The sequence below is a fragment of the Arachis hypogaea genome, chromosome 18 (genome assembly GCF_003086295.3).
Source record: "Arachis hypogaea cultivar Tifrunner chromosome 18, arahy.Tifrunner.gnm2.J5K5, whole genome shotgun sequence".
Taxonomy (NCBI): Eukaryota; Viridiplantae; Streptophyta; class Magnoliopsida; order Fabales; family Fabaceae; genus Arachis; species Arachis hypogaea.
This window is the reverse complement of record NC_092053.1, coordinates 63,839,579-63,847,013: the sequence shown is the minus strand read 5'-3', so window position 1 is coordinate 63,847,013 and position 7,435 is coordinate 63,839,579. Positions and strand designations below refer to the sequence as shown.

At 38.8% G+C, this 7,435-nt stretch overlaps 1 non-coding gene across 1 annotated transcript; it reads left to right on the top strand.

Moving 5' to 3' along the window:
* Positions 1-2,752: 2,752 nt before the first annotated feature.
* LOC112774739 (small nucleolar RNA R71) lies at positions 2,753-2,860 on the top strand. Its single transcript, XR_003189203.1, has one exon. It is a non-coding gene; the product is annotated as a small nucleolar RNA R71 (small nucleolar RNA).
* Positions 2,861-7,435: the final 4,575 nt, after the last annotated feature.

Sequence of the window (7,435 nt, the reverse complement as noted above, 5' to 3'; positions counted from 1 at the left end):
CCAATGATGTCCTTGAGCTCTTCTATGTCTCTTCCTTGTCTTTGTTGCTCCTCCCTCATTGCTTTTTGATCTTCTCTAATTTCACGAAGGATGATGGAGTGCTCTTGATGTTCCACCCTTAGTTGCTTCCAATAATTGTGTGGAAGAAAATGTATCCCCTGAGGTATCTCAGGGATCTCTTGATTTGCAGTCAAATGTTCTACCACTGAGCTATAGACCCTTGATGGAAGCTTTTGTCTTCCCTTTCCTCTTTCTAGAGGTTTCTCTGGCCTTAGGTGCCATCAATGGTTATGGAAAAAACAAAAAAGCTATGCTTTTACCACACCAAACTTAGAATGTTGCTTGCCCTCGAGCAAAAGAAGAAAGAATAGAAGAAGAAGAAGATATGGAGGAGATGGATGGATGTGTGTATTCGGCCATATGGGTGGGATTGGGTGGGAGAGAGATGTTGAATTTTGAAGGTAGTGGGTGTATGGATGTGAGTGGTAAATGGAAAACAGAAGGGATGATCATGAATAGAAAGAGAGATGATGAGGTAGGTTGCGATCCTGTGGGGTCCACAGATCCTGAGATGATCCTATGGGGTCCACAGATCCTGAGATGATCCTGTGGGGTCCACAGATCCTGAGGTGTCAAGGATTTACATCCCTGCACCCATTAGGCATGTAAAATGCCCTTGCACACAACTCTGGGCGTTCAGCGCCAGGTTGGTGCCCATTTTGGGCGTTCAACGCCCATTTGTTGCCATTTCTGGCGTTGAACGCCAGAACCATGCTTGTTCTAGGCATTCAGCGCCAGGATGCTGCCCATTCTGGGCGTTCAGCGCCAGAACCATGCTCTGTTCTGGCGTTTGAACGCCAGACAGATGCTCCTCCAGGGTTTGATTTTTCTTCTGCTGTTTTTGATTCCGTTTTTGATTTTTTTGTTTGTTTTGTGACTCCACATGATCATGAACCTATAAAGACATATAACTAAGAAAAATATAGTTAGATAAATAAAAATTGGGTTGCCTCCCAACAAGCGCTTCTTTAATGTCAATAGCTTGACAGTGGGCTCTCATGGAGCCTCATGGATGTTCAGAGCATTGTTGAGACTCTCCAACACCAAACTTAGAGTTTGGATATGGGAGTTCAACACCAAACTTAGAGTTTGGTTGTGGCCTCCCAACACCAAACTTAGAGTTTGACTGTGGGGGCTTTGTTTGACTCTACTTTGAGAGAAGCTTTTTCTGCTTCCTCTCCATTGATGCAGAGAGAGATCCTTGACTTGTAAACACAAGGTTGTCCTCATTCAATTGAAGGATCAATTCTCCTCTGTCCACATCAATCACAGCTCTTGCTGTGGCTAGGAAAGGTCTTCCTAGGATGATGGATTCATCCTCTTCCTTCCCAGTATCCAGGACTATGAAATCAGCAGGGATGTAAAGGTCTTCAACCTTTACTAACACGTCCTCTACTTGTCCATATGCCTGCTTTCTTGAATTGTCTGTCATCTCTAATGAGATTTTAGTAGCTTGCACCCCATAGATTCCCAGTTTCTCTATTACAGAGAGGGGCATGAGGTTTATTCCTGAACCAAGGTCACACAGAGCCTTAAAGATCATGGTGCCTACGGTACAGGGTATTATGAACTTTCCAGGATCCTGTCTCTTCTGAGGCAATGTCAGTTGATCCAGATCACTTAGTTCATTGATGAACAAGGGAGGTTCATCTTCCCAAGTCTCATTACCAAATAATTTGGCATTCAGCTTCATGATTGCACCAAGAAACTTGGCAGTTTGCTCTTCAGTAACATCTTCATTCTCTTCAGAAGAGGAATACTCATCAGAGCTCATGAAGGGCATAAGGAGGTTCAATAGAATCTCTATGGTCTCTAGATGAGCCTCAGAGTCCTTTGGTTCCTCAGAGGGAAGCTCCTTATTGGTCACTGGACGTCCCAGGAGGTCTTCCTCCTTGGGATTCACGTCCTCCTCTCCCTCTTTGGGTTCGGCCATTTTGCTTATGTCAATGGCCTTGCACTCTCCTTTTGGATTCTCTTCTGTATTGCTTGGGAGAGTACTGGGAGGGATTTCAGTGATCCTTTTACTCAGCTGGCCCACTTGTGCTTCCAAATTTCTAATGGAAGACCTTGTTTCATTCATGAAACTCTCAGTGGCCTTAGATAGATCAGAGACTAAATTTGCTAAGCTAGATGGATTCTGCTCAGAATTCTCTATCTGTTGCTGAGTGGATGATGGAAAAGGCTTGCTATTGCTAAACCTGTTTCTTCCACCATTATTAAAGCCTTGTTGAGGCTTTTGATCCTTCCATGAGAAATTTGGATGATTTCTCCATGATGGATTATAGGTGTTTCCATAAGGTTCACCTAAGTAATTCACCTCTGCTATTGCAGGGTTTTCAGGATCATAAGCTTCTTCTTCATAAGAAGCTTCTTGAGTACTGTTGGATGCAGCTTGCACTCCATTCAGACTCTGAGAAATCATATTGACTTGCTGAGTCAATATTTTATTCTGAGCCAATATGGCATTCAGAGTATCAATCTCAAGAACTCCCTTCTTCATAGGCGTCCCATTATTCACAGGATTCCTTTCAGAAGTGTACATAAACTGGTTATTTGCAACCATGTCAATGAGTTCTTGAGCTTCTGCAGGCGTTTTCTTTAGGTGAATGGATCCACCTGCAGAGGTATCCAATGACATCTTAGATAACTCAGACAGACCATCATAGAATATATCCAGGATGGTCCATTCTGAAAGCATGTCAGAAGGACACTTTTTGGTCAGTCCTTTGTATCTCTCCCAAGCTTCATAGAGGGATTCACCTTCTTTCTGTCTGAAGGTTTGAACATCCACTCTAAGCTTGCTCAGCTTTTGAGGAGGAAAGAACTTGGCTAAGAAAGCCTTGACTAGCTTATCCCAAGAGTTCAGGCTATCCTTAGGTTGAGAGTCCAACCATATTCTAGCTCTGTCTCTTACAGCAAATGGGAAAAGCATGAGCCTGTAGACTTCAGGATCTACTCCATTAGTCTTAACAGTATCACAGATCTGCAAGAATTCAGTTAAGAACTGAAAAGGATCTTCAGATGGAAGTCCATGAAACTTGCAGTTCTGCTGCATCAGAGAAACTAATTAAGGTTTCAGCTCAAAATTGTTTGCTCCAATAGCAGGAATGGAGATGCTTCTTCCATGTAAATTGGAATTAGGTGCAGTGAAGTCGCCAAGCATTCTCCTTGCATTATTATTATTTTCAGCTGCCATCTTCTTTTCCTGTTTGATAATTTCTGACAGGTGCTTGCTGGTTTGTTGTAATTCAGCTTCTCTTAGTTTCCTCTTCAGAGTCCTTTCAAGTTCTGGATCTGCTTTAACAAGAATATTCTTGTCCTTGCTCCTGCTCATATGACAAAGAAGAGGGCACAGAAAAATAATAATAATAGAGATCCTCTTTTTTTTTTGAGTGAGGGAGAGATGTTAGTAGATGAATAAACAAATAGAAGGAGATGAGAGAGAAGAGAATTTTCGAAAATTATTTTTGAAAAAAGAGTTAGTGATTTTCGAAAATAGTTTTTGAAAAAGGTTAGTAATTTTCGAAAAATAAAAATTTAAAATAATTAGTTAATTAAAAAGAAATTTTGAAAAAAGGGGGGAGATATTTTCGAAAATGAGAGAGAGAGAGTTAGTTAGGTAGTTTTGAAAAAGATAAGAAACAAACAAAAAGTTAGTTAGTTAGTTGAAACAAATTTTGAAAATCAATTTTGAAAAGATAAGAAGTTAGGAAGTTAGAAAAGATATTTTGAAATCAAATTTTTGAAAAAGATAAGATAAGAAGATATTTTTGAAAAGATATGATTGAAATTAATTTTGAAAAAGAGATTTGATTTTTAAAATCGCAATTAATGACTTGATTCATAAGAAATCACAAGATATGATTCTAGAACTTAAAGTTTGAATCTTTCTTAACAAGCAAGTAACAAACTTGAAATTTTTGAATCAAAACATTAATTGTTATTGTTATTTTCGAAAATTATGATATAAAATTAAGAAAAAGATTTTTGAAAAATATTTTTGGAATTTTCGAAAATAACTAAGAATTTTGAAAAAGATTTGATTTTTGAAAAAGATTTTGAAAAAGATAAGATTTTCAAATTGAAAATTTGATTTGACTCATAAGAAACAACTTGATTTTAAAAATTTTTGAAAAAGTCAACTCAAATTTTCGAATTTGATGAGAGAAAAAGGGGAAGATATAATTTTTTATTTTTGAATTTTTATGAAAAACACTAAAATGATGCAATGGATGAAAATTTTGGATCAAAACTATGAATGTATGCAAGAATGCTATGAATGTCAAGATGAACACCAAGAACACCGTGAATATCAAGATGAACACCAAGAACATATTTTTGAAAAATTTTTAATGCAAAGAAAACATGCAAGACACCAAACTTAGAATTCTTTAATGCTTAGGCACTAAGAATTCAAGAATGCATATGAAAAACACCATACAACACAAAACAAAAAATCATCAAGATCAAACAAGAAGACTTACCAAGAACAACTTGAAGATCATGAAGAACACTATGAATGCATGAAAATTTTCGAAAAATGCAAGATGCACATGCAATTGACACCAAACTTATAACATGACTCAAGACTCAAACAAGAAACAAAAAATATTTTTGATTTTTATGATTTTCTAAATTTTTTGTATTTTTTCGAAAATTATTAAAAAAAAAGAAAAATAAGGATTCAAAATTTTTAATATGAATTCCAGGAATCTTATGCTCTAAAGCTCCAATCAAAGGGTCAGGCATGGCTTAATAGCCAGCCAAGCTTTAGTATGTAACTCAGAGATGACACGCCTGACATGCCCTACAGGCATGGCTTTACAGCCAGCCAGGCTTCAACATGCTTCATGAAACACTAGAATTCATTCTTAAAAATTCTGAAGCCATAGAATAATTTATTTTTTAAAACAACTTTTTTTTTTCGAAAACAGGTGAGAAAATTTTGAAATATTTTTGAAAAATTTTTGAAAAGAAAACAAAAAGAAAATTACCTAATCTGAGCAACAATATGAACCGTCAGTTGTCCAAACTCGAACAATCCCCGGCAACGGCGCCAAAAACTTGGTGCACGAAATTGTGATGTCTAGGCTCGAATAATCCCTGGCAAAGTGAGCAACTTGATATGCGCAATCGTCATTACACTTTAATTATGTAAAGTTCATTGCTCTTTCTTTCCCTGGAAAAGGCGCCAAAAACATGGTACTAAAACCACGGTTCACAACTCCGTGTAACTGACCAGCAAGTGCACTGGGTCGTCCAAGTAATACCTTACGTGAGTAAGGGTCGAATCCCACGGAGATTGTTGGTATGAAGCAAGCTATGGTCACCTTGCAAATCTCAGTTAGGCAGATATAAATTGATAATGGTGTTTTCGAATAATAATTAATAGAATAGGGATAGAAATACTTATGTAATTCATTGGTGAGAATTTCAGATAAGCGAATGGAGATGCTTTTGTTCTTCTGAACCTCTGCTTTCCTGCTATCTTCATCTAATCAGTCTTACTCCTTTCCATGGCTGGCTTTATGTGATACATCACCACTGTCAATGGCTACTTTCGGTCATCTCTCGGGAAAATGATCCAATGCCCTGTCACGGAACGGCTAATCGTCTGGAGGCATCACCCTTGTCAATGGCTTCATCTTATCCTCTCAGTGAAAATGGTCAACGCACCCTGTCACGGCACGGCTATTCATCTGTCGGTTCTCGATCATGCTGGAATAGGATTTACTATCCTTTTGTGTCTGCCACTAACGCCCCGCAATCACGAGTTTGGAGCTCGTCACAGTCATTCATTCATTGAATCCTACTCGGAATACCACAGACAAGGTTTAGACTTTCCGGATTCTCTTGAATGCCGCCATCATTCTAGCTTACGCCACGAAGATTCAGATTAAGAGATCTAAGAGATACTCATTCAGTCGAAGGTAGAACGGAAGTGGTTGTCAGGCACGCGTTCATAGGGAATGATGATGATTGTCACGTTCATCACATTCAAATTGAAGTACGAATGAATATCTTAGAAGCGAAATAAGATGAATTGAATAGAAAACAGTAGTACTTTGCATTAATCTTTGAGGAACATCAGAGCTCCACACCTTAATCTATGGAGTGTAGAAACTCTACCGTTAAAAATATATAAGTGAAAGGTCCAGGCATGGCCGAGATGGCCAGCCCCTCTGATCTAAGAACCAGGCGTCCAAAGATGTCTAATACAGTAGTAAAAGGTCCTATTTATAATAAACTAGTCACTAGGGTTTACAGAAATAAGTAATTGATGCATAAATCTACTTCCGGGGCCCACTTGATGTGTGCTTGGGCTGAGCTTGAGTGCTGCACGTGTAGAGGTCCTTCTTGGAGTTGAACGCTAGTATTTGTGCCAGTTTGGGCGTTCAACTCTGGTTTTGGATCCTTTTCTGGCACTGGACGCCAGAATTGGGCAGAGAGCTGGTGTTGAACGCCAGTTTACGTCGTCTAAACTTGGCCAAAGTATGGACTATTATACATTTCTGGAAAGCCCTGGATGTCTACTTTCCAACGCACTTCGAAGAGCGCCATTTTGAGTTCTGTAGCTCTAGAAAGTCCACTTTCAGTGCAGGGAGGTCAGAATCCAACAGCATCAGCAGTCCTTCTTCAACCTCTGAATTAGGGGTGCACATGGGCCGGGTGAAGCCGAGTTTGATGTGACCCAGACCCAACCCGAAATATACACCGGGTCTATTTATTAGACCCGAACCCGGCCCTAGACCCGATAAAATCAATACACTTTCGGGCCAAAATTATACCGGGTGAAAACCGGGTGAAACCGGGCCGTTAACATTACATTACGTTGATACCTTCTTGTAAGTTAGCATGTAAAAATATCCAAATTTCCAAGACTCCAACCATTATTTAACATGATAAAATTCACTTAGAAAAATATAACAAGAACCAACCCTTCTTCAAAATTAAAGCATAACCACAATCAATACTAAAGTATAACCACAATCAATACTAATATTGTCTAATAATACCAAATATTTAAATCAATACAAATAACACAATATTATGCATTAGTATAAAGTCTTATGCATTCTAAACATAAAACATTAACTTATAGTCTTATAATGACTAATAACACAAAATATTAAGATTTACAATACTTAAATTCCACATAAGAATAGTCATGATCCATCACTAATAACACAAAATATTAATTGTGTATGATGACCGGGTCACCGGGCCGACTTCGGGTGACCCGAGCTATGGCCCGGACCCGACCCGAAATAATGACCGGGTCTATTTTTAAGACCCTTACCCGACCCTAAACCCGATGAAATCACACCAAATTAGCCCCAAAAGTGTTCGGGACCGGGCCGGGCCTTCGGGCCGG